Consider the following 14,899-nt stretch of genomic DNA (forward strand, 5'->3'; position numbering starts at 1 on the left):
CATCTAAATAAAGTATAATATGTATAGACAGAAAAAAACAAAAACAAAAAGCTGTAGCCCACTAAGCTCTCGGGGTGACACTCCCTTGCCTACCGCTTGTATTTCTCACAAGCGTCCTATACTAATAAATTCTTTCCTTACCTGTCACTCTGCCTCTCGCTGCTTTCTTTCTGCACCGAGACAGACCTATGCTCTACTGAGTCCCAAAATGTGTTCTGCGGTGTCATAACCACTGAAGTTATTTGAGCACAAAGTGGGCTCCCCCAGGAAATAGTGAGTGTATCACCTGGAGGATTCGGGCAGGGGCTGTCTGTCAAGATACCACAGGTGCAATCCCTGCACTGGGCATGGTCTGGGAGTCTTTGGCCCTCAAATAACATTCTAATTCCAAGATTCTGTAAATCTCTGATACAAAAGCCACATCAAGTTTTGCTGCTTCCACAGAGACTTTCCTGTTGGGGAAAATCTCTCACCTCTCTGCACATTTGTGTCTGAATCCCGTCCATGCACATACACACACACTCCACCCACACCCCTGACATGGAAATCTCTACGAGACACAGAGAACGTTACCACACACTGCGTCAAATGCTTCAAATAGCCGGTGGAGGCACATCTTACACTCATTCATCTATAAAAGCTAGAGGGGGAAGAAGAGCAGGAACATAATTTGAATAACATGGGGGTGACTCCTGGTCTTCCACTCAATAAGCAGAGGCCCCAGGCCAAGCAGAGGTGCGATGGGAGGTGAGGGCCAGCTACCGTATCCTCACTGTGTCTCATTCCCTGTGTGCCGCTCAGAGTTGGGAGGCATCTTGAATATAGGGCTGCTGAACACAAGCCAGCTACTGCAGCTGAGGCATCACCAAAAAGCAGAAATCAGTTCCAGCCTCAAAGGACCGACTGGTGGTGTTGAACCCTATGAGAGACATGAAATCTGCTTCTGTTGTGAGGTCTTCCAGCGGGAGTTTAAAGGGAATTTAGGTACTGTTTGATTTTTCCCTCATATGCCAACTTTAGAGGGTATTAAAGTACAACTGCACTGTGCAAGGTTTATCACCATGTCTGGTGTGGACCACAGGATGGGGAGGCCCCAGATCTTCTACTATTCTCATCTTAGAACCCTGAGAGAGCATGGTGCTGGGCACCTAGTTATTGAGTAATTGTTTAGAAGTTACTTTAGTCTTTCAGAACTGGTGTGGCAGAAGAAACACGAGTCTAATGTTTAGTGACCCAATCATGGTCCCTTCCAGTTCGGTGATTTTAGGTAAATCTCTTCCTCTCTGTGGGGCTCAGCCTCTTTATCTGTGTGTGTGGAGTATGTTGCAGGGGCTGGGGAGTGGGGAGGCGAGAAGAGCATGGATTAAATGACCTCCATTCTTCCTTCCAACATGAATGTGCTAGGATTCTGATTTTTCTGTCTTAGAGGTTGGCAAATTTTTCCTGTAAAGGGCCAAATATTTCAGTGTCCGTACACCACACAGTCTCTGTAGCAGCTATTCGGTGCTGCCATTATTGCATGAAAGTAGCAATACATGAATGAATGAGCAGCTTTGTCTCAATAAGACATCATTTACAAAAACAGGTGGCAAGCTGAATCTGGTTTGCTGACCCCAGGTTTGTGGACTATTGTTCTAGTCTAGTCTATCTATTCTCTACATAGTAGGACTTTCTTATTCTGTCTGAACTGAGTGGGGGGACTCCATTCTATATCATTCAGTTGCCTATCTCATGAAGAGACTCTCACCAACGTTCCTTACTCCTCCTCTGCCAGAGTCAAGTGGTTCCAACTTACAGTAAACCTTTCCTTAGATCATCTCAGAGTTCTGCTGAATTCAGAGCTAAGAACCTTGTGGTGAAGAAGGTAATAACAGTTGACCAGTTTCATTCTGTCAAAGAAGTCTAGGTTTTCAAGATTTCCCAAACCATTATGATGAGTGGAAAATTTAGCTAGTAACAGATGTGTTGAATCTTTTCAATAACAACATCTGGGAAGAATATATCAAGAGCTGGACACACTGGTCTCCTAAGTTTGGCATCCAATATCCTCTTGATTTATCATCAGTGGCTTTTACATACCCTCCTGTAACCGCCACCAGACGTTGTATCAATTCCAACACTTCTAAGCTGTGTGATTTCAAAGAAGCTATTCAACTTCTCTATGCCTCAGTTTTCTCAGTCTAATGAAATAATTAGTTTTAAAGGGTTTAAATAGCACCTGGCATACAGTAAGCACTTGATATGTGCCATTATTATCTCCTTGTCCATGAACATCCCTCATATTTACCTGCCTCTGGGCCTTGGCTCACCTTCATCCTGGCACATCTGTCTTCTTCCCATTCCTCAGGATTGAGCTCAAATACTGATTGGCCAGGAAGAGTTCCCTGAACCCCTTGGTAAGAAATAACCTTCCCATGTCCCACTCACACCTTCATCTCTCTCTCTACTTCTCATGGTAATTTTCTACTCTGTCATAGTTTGTTGGCACCTATTACTATAAATATCTTGGGGACAGAACGTGTCACCAGTTCTTTTCTGGATCCCCTCCATGATGCTGAGCAAAGTACCTCAGCACATAAAGGATTCTTGGTAAGTGTTGGTTGAATTAATGAATCAAGTAAATCAAGAAAAGTCTCAACAGCCAGATTTTATTTTCCCTTTCATTTTGCATTGTGATACTTGGTTTCATGAGGATGCGACTCTACTGTCAGTTTCCAGTAGAAGTTTAACAACAGGCTCATTAGTTTTCAGAATATAATGGATATGATAACTGACAGAGATGTGATTCTCACTCAGGTTTCATTTGAGTACGGGTGGATGGTTTTTCATGATAACTTGTACCCTATGAACTCATCCATTTATACCACATCTAGGCACAGACTGGAGATTGGAATTCTATGCCTACCAGGCAGCAGGAGCAGGTGGGCTTGGAGCCTAGGGCTCGAGAGAGAAATTGTCAAGTTTTGCTAATTAAGCCTGGGATCCATCTCTCCCTCAGCCTGCCAGGATGATGACAATGGACTGCAGCTAGTCATTTTACTAAAGAATTCCCACTGTAATTTTTTTCTGTTATTAGTGAGAGAGAAGTCTGTGTGCATTAGCCACATATCAAGGCCATACTTTACCCCAATTTGGAATATATATTTGGTCCTACTTGATTTCACATTTATGGAGTTGAGTGTAACTTCAGAGAAATTTCAGTTCCCAGGCCTATGATACTTCCACGTGCTGGATGAATCATAGACTTTTAGAAAATTGAAAAGGGTCTCAGAGATTACCGATTCTAATGTCTGATGCATCCATCTCTCCAAATGTCTCTAAGCACTGAGCAACTTTCTCATGGATGCTTCCAGTGATAGGGAGTTTTACTGCTACATGAGATAGCCCATTTCTTTTTCATTATAACTTGAATTCTTATTGATGTAACATCAGCTTGCATTTTCATGATGATTTACTTCCAAGAAAGTATCTTCACATTCATAATGTTTGATTTTCACAAGGTTGGTTGGAAGAGGCCTGGACCCATTGGTTCCATCACCCCTACTTCACTGAGGAGGAACCTAGGGCTGGATGGCTCTAAGCCATGGATCTTGTGCAGGGTATTGGACTCCACACATGAGGTGATTCCACTATGCCATGAGTTCCTTTTTTAACAAATAAAAGTTATTTTTACCTTCAATTTTAAAATAATGAAGTATATTTTCTGCAGATGTAGAGGGAAAATAAAATACTCTAACTGCATGTTTTGAACTCACTCCCAGCTCAGTACTCTTTTGAGATGGCTTAACCCCTATGACCAAAGTCCAGGGGAGCAAGGAACCTGGAAGAGGTCCCACTGGCCTGAGTACGGTATCAGTTTCCATGGAGATGATTCAGGCAACCACCTGGGATTTGCTTGCAGTGGGTAATGGATTGCATCTCAGAGGGCAAGGGGTAAAGCCCAGGAAAAGCCAGGCTTCCAGTTAGTGTGCTGTTGACAGTGCCAGGAGGAGCTGACCATCCTGGCACCAGCTGTCCTAGGTGGGCCAGTCCTGCTGAGGGGCATCGATCTTTTTCAGTGCCCCCTTTTTCTTCTCATGAACCTGGACAACTTCATGGACCCAGTGGCCTTTCCTTTTCCTAAATTCAGGAATCCTAGCCTGTCTACCCTTTGCTGTTGATCTACCTGGAAAGGGTCCAACACCTTCAAGTCACCAACAGCCTGACCTCAATAGTGTTGAACGAAACTACACTGCCTGATGGTGCTGGTACGTCTAGGCCTGTCTTCATAAGAAATAAAAATACACACATACAGAAGAAGAAGGAGAAGGAGAAGAGGAAGAAGAGGAGGAGGAGGATGGGAAGGAGAAGGTTAAGAAGGAGAAAAAGAGGAGGAGGAAGAGGAAGAAGAAGGAGAAAGAATGATAAGAAGAAGAAGAAGGGAAGAAGAAGAGAAAGAAAGACTGGAAATTTGAAAGAATGAAAAGCCTAAAAGGAGAGCTATAACACTGAGAAATCAAAATAAAGTGGAGGCTGTTTAAATAGAATAGAGGCAAGAGAGCAAGAAAGAGAATTCTCTGATACAAATTTTCAATGAGATTCAAGAAGATATTACCAAAGAGAAAGCTGATAATAAGAAAACTCAAAAATTAGGAAAAATAATTTAAAAAACAATTTCTGAAATTAAAACAAGCTAGAAGGAGTGAAAATATATGGAGGGACAGAAAACTGAATTACTGATCTCAAAAACAGACCTAAAAATATACTCCAGAATATAGAGCAAAAAGGACAAATGAATGAAAATGATTAGTAAAAATAAGAGAGAAATGGAGGAGAGACTCAGGATACATAACTGACAAAGACAAGCAGCTCGGGAAGAGACAAAGGAAAAAATGGGGAAACAATACTAAAAATTAAAAATAAAAAAATTTTCTGGAGCTAAAAAAAGACCATTTTTGGATTAAAAGTCACAGAGTTATACACAAGATTAGTAAAAATAATATAAACAAACATTTTCTTGGGGAAATGTTAATTTCCAGGAATAGAAAGCATATATCACAAGCTTTTAGAAAGAGAGAACAGCTTACTTACAAGGGCAAGATAATTATTTTGACACTAGAGTTCTTATCACAGCACTGGAAGCTAGAAGACGTTGGGAAATATTTAAAGAATATCACTGGGAAAGGACTGTGATTCTTTGGTTTTCCAACCAAGAACTGCAAGGACTCAAAAAGCATGCAGTCATGGACTTCTTACAAAGGACTTGAAGAAATATGCCTTCTTCATTAAAATGTAATTAGAAAAAAAAAATCAGATTGGGGAAGATAAAATATGTAAGAAAAATACTGATTTTCAATGAATTCAATAAATCTCATTTTTAAGTATAAATCAGGTTTCTTAGAATAGAATACTGAAATAAATGTTTTAACAACTCAGAGTAAAACTTCCAATCATCTTAACAGGCAGAAAGAGGATAGAGTGAGGGAAAGCATTCTAAGAGTCTCTTCTTGAGGGACTACAAGCATATACAATGTACAAAAATCAAATGTATTCATACATACCTGCAGCAAGCAGTTAAAACATAAAATTCTAAAAGTATGTCATTTATAAGGGCATAACAATATGAAATATCTAGGATAAAATCTAATAAAAGATGTTTGAAACCTCTCTGCAGGTAAGCACAAAATTGTTGAGACGTTAAGGAAGACCAAACTAAATGGAGAGATACAGTATACTCATGGACTGAAGACCTATTGTAAATACGACCTTTCTTCCAAATTGATCTAAATATGCAATACAATCCCAATCAAAATCTTAAAGTATTATGATCACGTTTATGATTATGATAATCTTAAAGCTTATCTTGATAGGCTGATTATAAAATGTATATGAAATACGAAGAGTCAAGCATAGCCAAGATACTTTTGAAAAAGAAACCAAGGTAGGAAGACATGCTGTAAAAATACCAAGCCTTATTATGAGGTTACAGTTATTAAAACAGTGTAACCTTAGCACAGGAATATAAACCAAGGGACTAGAATAGAGAGCATAGAGGCAGACTCCAGTATATATGGATGTCTGATATGTGATATAGGTGACAATGCAGAGCAGTAGAGAAAGACAGTTTTTTCAGTAAATGATGCTAGCTTGACCCCTACCTTACAACATATGCAAAAATTAATTCCAAGGGGATTTGAGATCTAAATGCGAAAGACAAACAAAAAATATTTTACAAGATAAAATAGGCAAATTTCTTTATACTTCAGGGAAAGTAAATTTTTCTTATAGAGGGCATGAAAGGGGAATTCCCTGGCAGTCCAGAAGTTAGGACTCTGCGCCTCCACGGCATGGGGCACAGGTTCAATCCCTCGTTGGGGAACTAAGATCCCACAAGCTGCACTGCACGGCCAAAAATAAATAAATAAATTAATTAATTAATTAAACGGACATGAAAGCAACGATCATATAATAAAAGAATGAAAAATTTGAGTATATCAGAATGAAGAAATTATGTTCATCAAAAGACACCACTGAGAGAGTGAAAATACAAGCCATAGAGTGGGAGAATATTTTTTCAAGGAGTTCATATCCAAAAATATAATTAAGAAACAAATCAATAGGAAAATGGCAGACAATCCAAGAGTTAGCAAGAGTCTGGAACAGGCATTTCACAAAAGACAAAAAATTGTAGGAAATTAATATAAGAAAAAGCACCCACTTTCAATAGTAATCCCAGAGATACAAAATTAAAATCACTGGAAGATATCACTACACATTCACCAGAATGATTATAATTAAAAAGACTAACCGTATCTCATATCAGGGAGAATGTAAAGCAATAGGAACTCATATGTGTGGGAGTTATAAACAGGCACAATCCCTTTATGTAAGTTAGGCAATCTCTACTAAATTTAAAGATACTCACCATGCTCCAACAATTCTACTTATTGTTACATAGCCAATGGAAATGTGTGCACAAGAAACTTGTTCAAGAATGTTCACAGGGGCTTCCCTGGTGGCGCAGTGGTTGAGAATCTGCCTGCCAATGCAGGGGACACGGGTTCAAGCCCTGGTCTGGGAAGATCCCACATGCCGCGGAGCAACTAGGCCCGTGAGCCACAACCACTGAGCCTGCGCGTCTGGAGCTTGTGCTCCACAACAAGAGAGGCCGCAACAGTGAGAGGCCCTTGCACCGCGATGAAGAGTGGCCCCCGCTTGCCGCAACTAGAGAAAGCCCTCGCACAGAAACGAAGACCCAACACAGCCAAAAATAAATAAATAAATAAATTTAAAGGAAAAAAAAAAAAAAAAAAAAAAGAATGTTCATAGCAGCATTATAAAATAGCCCAAGCTGGAAATAACCCAAATGTCAGACAATGGTGGAAGAGAAAAATAAATTGTTGTGTATTTATATGATGGGATACTATACAGCATTGCCACCAACAACCAAAAGCTATAGCTACACATAACAAGATGAATAAATCTTTAAAATGTAATACTGAGCAGAGGAAGTAAGACATGAAAGATTTATACAGAATAATTTTATTTATGTACATTTCAGAAACAGGCAAGTCTAAATGCTAAAGTACTGAATATACAGCTTGGTGGTTAAAATATGACGCGAAAGGAGGAAATTCCTATGCAAATCAGGATAATGGTAACATTCAAGGGGAAGGTTGAGAATAACTGTTGGCTTTTAGAGTTCTGTCAATGATCTACATTCAGTTACTTGAACTGGGTAGTGGTTAGATGAGCAATTCTTTAGGCCACACATTTGTGTTCTATGCATCTTTTTCTGTATATTTCATAGTAAAAATTCAATGTATATCCTTAAAATACAAAAAGAAAAAAGAAACACCTAAGAGTGGCAATGTTAATGTCAGATGAAGTAAAATTTGAGTCCAAGAGTAAAAATGGAAAAAGAGAATATTTCCCATTTGATTAAAAACACCAACACTAGAACTCCCTGGCAGTCCAGTGGTGAGGACTTGGTGCTTTCGCTGCTGTGGCTCGAGTTCAATCCCTGGTTGGGGAACTAAGATTCCACAAGCTGCGCGGTGTGGCCAAAAAACAAAAAAAATAAAACCCCACCAAGATTATATATTTGTCATAAACTTTCATGTACTCTACACTAAACAGTACTTTGCAAGATATACAAAGCACAACTCTTAGAGAAAAAAACAAAATTTGATAAAAACAGAATTGAAGAGTTTTTTTTTTAACATCGTTGTCTCAGAATTTGATTGACCAAATAGACAAAAAAATATAAAAAGGATATAAATGAGTTTGAGCATATAATTAGTAGGATAAACTTACTAGATAATCTAGTACTTGATACTTTATAGATAATATATATTCTCACATGCCCATAGAAGTAGAAGAAAATTGTGATGTGTTTAGTCATAAAGAAAATCCTGAATAATACTTTTCAAAATGTAAAAATCTTACCACATTTTGGGACTATCACACAATCAAACTAGATCCACATGAATGGTAGATCAAAACAAAACAAAAACCAAACAAATAAAATCCACAATTTCTTTAAAGAAATTGTAAATTAAGTCAAAATCATACTCTGAGATCATCTAAATATCAACAAAAATAAGAACAGTAAATAGCAAAACTATGGGTCGGTGCTAACAAGAACTATTATAGATTTAAATTCTTTTACTATTAATAAAAAAAGGCTAAAGATAACAACCAAGCTTTCAACTCAAGACAATAGAAAAATTAATAAAATAAGCCAAATATATAAAATTATATATTATAATTAATAAAAGCAGAAATTAATAACCTAGAATGCTAAAAATAAAACAGAATTAATAAAACAGAATTAATGAAAAAAGGAAGTGATTCTTCAAGAAGATAAAATAAGCAAGTCCCTAGGAATTTGGGCTTTGAATAAAGGGAGAAAATAAAAATATAAAGCATTAGGAATGAGAAAGGTATAACTACATTAAGAAGCTAAGTGAAACATATAATTCTTTTTTTTTTTGGCGGTACGCGGGCCTTTCACTGCTGTGGCCTCTCCCGTTGCGGAGCACAGGCTCCAGACACACAGGCTCAGCGGCCACGGCTCACGGGCCCAGCCGCTCCACAGCACGTGGGATCTTCCCGGACCGGGGCATGAACCTGTGTCCCCTGCATTGGCAGGAGGACTCTCAACCACTGCGCCACCAGGGAAGCCCACATATAATTCTTTAGGAAAGTTGAAATAACCAAAATTGACTTGCAGCAGGGCTCTCTGGCTCTCCCACCTTGCCTATGTGGGCACAGGGGTATCGGGGGAAAAAGGCCTTTGCTCTCCAGTACCTTTCAGTGACTGGGAAGTTCAGTTCACCATTAGAGTTGCAGAGCTCTCTATGTTCTTCAGTCCAGCTTTGCCAGTAATAAAGGGTATACTGTGTTTTCATTCTCTCCTATGTCCAGTGTCTATTTTTCAATGCACTCTGAATATGAATAGAAGGAGGTGTGAGTAATTAGCTTTCCAACATATTTAGAGTGTAAATGAAATGAAAAATTTCTCAAATCTTTTTATGAGACCAACAAAGACCTTACACCAACACTTGCTAAAGAGAGCACAAAAAATTAAAATACAGGCAATTCTAGTTTATGAATGTTACATTCTGTCAACTGACTTAAGGAAAAGGGGAGCTTATGTTCATGTCCATGTTACCAAAAAAATATGGGAGTATGTCTTTTGGCACACTAGAACAAGTGCGTAAAGCTTCCCTTTGTGCTGGTTTCATTCCCAATCACACTTCCACCTGGCTGTGGCAAGGTGCTTACCAGTTGTACAAGCTAACATTCTATCAGCTTGGAACTGCAGCAGAATAAGAGAACCTCTCTCCTCACAATTCCAGCACAACTCCTGATAAGGAGTCTCACTGGTTTGACTTGGCTCCAGTGCCCATCTCACTGAACTGTTCACTGTGGCCAGGAGATTGGTACTCCAGCTTGACCAAGAGTGGATTACGCGTCCACTCCTAGAGCAGGGATAGAGTTAGCTTGACCTGATCCTCTTGGTCTGGGAGTGAGAAAGCAGTAATTCTCCAAAGGAAAACCGAACCTCTTTCTAAGAGAACGGAGAATGGGAGAATAGATTCAGGGTAAGCCAAAAAAGAAGAAAGAAAAGGAAAAGAAAAAAAAAAAAAGACACACACACACACACAACAGACAAAAAATATAAAACAACATCTAATTTAAGATTACTTATAAAATCTTAGCAAATCAAATGCAGCTATATATTCAAGGAATAGTATATTGTCAATAAGAAGAGTTTATTCCAGGAGTGCAGGATGGTTCAGTATTAAGAAGTCCATGAATGCAAATCAAAACATTAATTATTAAAAAAAAACATATGGAGGAAAGGCATTGGACTTGATTCAGCATGTATTTCTGGGTAATTGATTCCTCCAACAAGTATTTCCTGAACACCAACTATGAACTAAACACTCTTCTAGTCATTGGATATAGGAGTGAGCAAAACGGGCACAACTCCCTGCCTTATAGAAGTTACATATTAGTGATTAAAACTCTATACAAAATAGTAAGAATATGAACCATCTTAAATATGGTAAAAAGTACCTGACACATGCTAACAGCAAAATTTACATCAAATATTGAAGATTTAACAATATTCTCATCCTAGGATTTCTATTTTACTTATCTTTCAGAGCACAATTTTAATAAGATTTCTGGAAAGAGGCAATGTATATATTACCTGGATTCTTACTTGTTAAGAATATCTTTTCCTGCCCTTGCAAGTGAAAATAACTTGCAAGATTTCTCAGTCTTGAATATTTTCCCTTTAAACTCTGCAAATGTTGCTTCTTTTCCTTTTGGCATTTAATATTAATGAGGAATTATCTGAAGCCAACCTAATTTTTGTTTCTTTGTAGGTAAGCCATTTCGTCCCACTCAATTAATTAAGAATTCTACAGGACTCAATTAATTTGATTGCTCTTTATGAAATCCCTTCAAACTGAAACATTGTCTTTCTTTGACTCAAGAAATGCTTCTTCTTCTTTTCCTTTTATTGTTTCTACTCAATTTGCACTTTTCTCCTCCAGGTTTTATTTAATAACTAAATGGCATCTTCTAAAGTTTTTTCCTATGTCTTTATCTTCCAATTGTTCACCTCCTTTTCCCTTTCTTTGGATTTGTGGAGACATTTTTGAAACTTTCTCCTGCCTTGGTTTTCCTTGGTATCCCTGCTGTTTGTATTTTGTTGGTGTTATTCTTTGTGAGGCTAACATAGGGAAGACAGGCCTTCCTTTATAAAACTGCATGATGTTGTTAGAAGAAATATCTATTTAGTTAAACATTCTCGGAATATAAATTAAGTACAGTATCCTCTCTTTCTTTCCCTAGCAATTTTATTTAATAGAAAGATGATGCTCTGATTCCAGAAGTCCATGCTCTCTCAATATCAGATGTTGAGCCTGAATCTGTGAACAATTATATGCTGACCTTTTAGACATTTAGGTCTAGACAAGGAGAGACCAGAAAAGGTTAGATTTGCAGTACTTTTCCTTTCTGGTTCTGCATTCCTGAAGTCTGGGAAGGGGAGGCAGAAGTCCAGGGGCAGTGATGGTTGGGATCTTTGCATTCTTTGCAGGGCTCCTTTCCTTTCTTGTATTCTGTGTGATCTGGGAGTTAGCAGTAGCCTCATCTGCCCACCTTCAGGGTCCCATGGCACCTGGCTCATAGGTCCTTGGACATGCACCAGTTACCAGTATACCTTTATGTTAAAAGGACCAGGAAACCTAATTCAAATAGTTCCAGGCAATAAAGGAGAATGATGTGCTCAGTTAACTGAGATAAGGTGAACTCCACAAGGGGTTTTTGGCTTTTGGGGTTTTTTTTGCCATGGCCCAGTGACGTTGTCAAGGACCAAGTTTATTTTTGATCTCCCTTCTCTGCCTCTGAAGTGTCAGCTCCACTCTTAGGCTGAACTTCCTTAAGGAGACAAGGTAGCTGCAGCAGTTCCAGACCACATGGCACAGCAGGTGACGAAGCTGACTAGCTCAGAAGAGGGCACCTGAACTTCATGTGACTTCTGAAGGGGAATGCAATTTCACTAATTAGCTTAGACCAATCTTGGCACTCCTGCCCCCATGGTTGGGATGGGCAATTCACTCTTCCCTACCCCACCACACGGCTGCTACCCAGGGGAAAGGGTGAAACGGGTGGTGAGGAGTCACCCATAATATATTCAGATTTTTAGGGTTCCTTTTAGCGTGTTCTCAGAGTTGGAGACAAGTTCCAGAATTGGTCTAAACAATGCAGGGATAAATTTATTTGGCTATGTAAGTCTATTATATTAGTTACTCAGTTTATTAAAATCCAATTTTGAGAGTGAGAGTTTGGGAAAGCCCCTTAGCTGTTATTTTGGTTTTATTTCACTTTGATACTCTGTCAATCCAAAATCCATCAGAGGGGAGAAAGGAGACTGGACTAGCAGAATCTCATAAAATAATACTATATTTTGGACATTTGCATTCATTTATATATATAAGAAATACTTTTGAGTACCTACTACTTGCCAGGCATTTCATTCCTAAATGTGGGGATACAATGGTATACCAGCTAGAAAATGCTCCTGTTCTCAAAGAGCTTAAGTCATAAAAGAGATAATAGCAACGCCAATAGATTTGTGAAATAAAAGGAAAAATACCAGCTGCTATGAGACCACACAGGGTGGGTGCCAAATCCAGGCTTGAGGAAGCAGTCAAAGCTTACTTATCAGAGAAAAAAGTCATCTGAGCTAAAACTTAAGTGATGGGTAGGAAGGAACTGGCCAGGTGAAGAGGAGACGAAGGAGCCTTCTAGTTAGAGGGTTAGTATGTAGAAAGGCCCAGAAGTGAGAGAGGCAGCAGAGCAATTCTAGAGGTAGAGCACCTGGGTTTGATTCCTGGCTCTGCCACTTAGCAGCTGTGTGATAATGAACATTTAAGTTTCCATCTGAGAAACAGATAAGAATGGGAGTGACCTCATACCATTATGAAGACTGAACAAATTAATCTTTGTAAAGCACTAAGAACAGTGCTCCATTTGTTACATAAGAAACAAAATAAATCTTACATAAACCATAAAACACATCTTTCCACACTGCTTCAGTCAACAATGAGTAAGAAAGAAGTTACTTTTTGGTGTCTTCTGTTCAAGAGAGCCATGCTTTTTCTCTAACCTCCACAATAGTGGGTCCAGCTGCCTGAACAAGACTGTCCACTCAGTCCTCCTGGACTGAACCCCTGGTCCATTCAAGAGAGGCTAAAGTGAGATCCCAAGAGAACAGTGAGAGTGGGAGTTGACAGCTAGGGCAGCAAGTAAATGTGAAGAAGGTCAATGAGGAATCCAGGAGAGATGGTTGTATATGTTGAAGGTGAAGGCAGGGGCAAAGCAGCAGTCAGCCATCTGGGCAGGTTGTCAGAGAGACTGACAACAGGTACTTGTCAATGTTTCCAGACCCCATACAGAGGCAAGACTCCATCTCTGGGAAGCCTGACCAGGACAAAGCCAGGTCCAGATCCAGGGAAACCATAATGCCAGGCAAGTTATCAAAGTAATGATTCCTCCTTTCTTTCATTGATTCCACAAAAAATTTATTAAAATGCTTAACATGTGACAGAAAACACACCAGGTGCTGGAAGTATTAGTAATGAGACAATGTCTTTGTCTTCAAAAGATTTAAATTAGTAAGACTAGTGAGAGGATAGACAGTAAATAATGTAGTGTTTTGATAAAACTATTCACAGGGCACCATGGTAATGATCCCAAAATTCTGACCTTACCAAGTACAGTTGTAAGGGTGAGGAGAGAGGCAAGGAAAGGGGGCATAGAGAAAATAGAGATAGAGAAAATGGATTTAGAGTCTTCACTGAGAAGAAACCCAATTATTAATATAAAATCAGAGCAAGATGGCTTCCAGAGTGGCCTGTTGAAGCTACTCCATAACATGATTCTGTTTCTAGAAAGAAGGAGTTGAAGTGTGCAAGGACAGAATCATATAATGAAGGTAAGGAAGGACGGTGTCTGAATGAAAGAGAAAAAAATGCAGAGTATCCATAAAATATGAACAAAACAAACCTCAAAAATATCATCCTATAGAAAACTGTTCAACAAAAAAAGGGAATGAAGTACTGATACATGCTACAACATGGATGGACCTTGAAAACATTGTGCTAAGTCATAAAATACCATAAAATTGCATGACTCCATTTATATGAAATGTCCAGGAAAAGCAACTTAATAGCAACATAAAATAGACTAGTGACTGCCTAGGGCTCAGGGGGTTGAAGGAAAATGGGGAGTAACTGTCTATGGGTATGAAGCTTCTTTTTGGGTGATGAAAAGTTTCTAAAATTGATTGTAATGAGGGTTTTACAGCTCTGTGAATATACTAAAAACCTCTGAATTGGTATACTTTGGATAAATTGTATGCTATGTGAATTACATGTTTAAAAAACTGTCACAAATATAAAATAAATTAAAAATGGTTCAATAGAGGAATAAGGAAAAGCTACTATGGCTAGAAGTTCACACATATAGGGTGTAGAGTGTAGTGACAGATTAGTCTCAAGCAGTGGTGCTCCACCAGGGTTGATCTTGCCCTCTAGGGTACATTTGGCAATGTCTGCAGACATTTCTGGTTATCACAACTGGGGAGGTGCTATGACTGGTATCTAGGGAGTAGAGGCCAGGGATGCTGCTAAATATCCTAGAATGCACAGGAAAGCTTCCTACAACAAAGAATTATTTAACCCAAAATGTCAGTAGTGCTGACATTGAGAAATCCTGGCCTAAAGAGGCAAGCAGGGGCTTCCCTGGTGGCGCAGTGGTTGCGCGTCCGCCTGCCGATGCAGGGGAACCGGGTTCGCGCCCCGGTCTGGGAGGATCCCACATGCCGCGGAGCGGC

Source organism: Physeter macrocephalus, chromosome 1 (genome assembly GCF_002837175.3).
Source record: "Physeter macrocephalus isolate SW-GA chromosome 1, ASM283717v5, whole genome shotgun sequence".
Lineage (NCBI taxonomy): Eukaryota > Metazoa > Chordata > Mammalia > Artiodactyla > Physeteridae > Physeter > Physeter macrocephalus.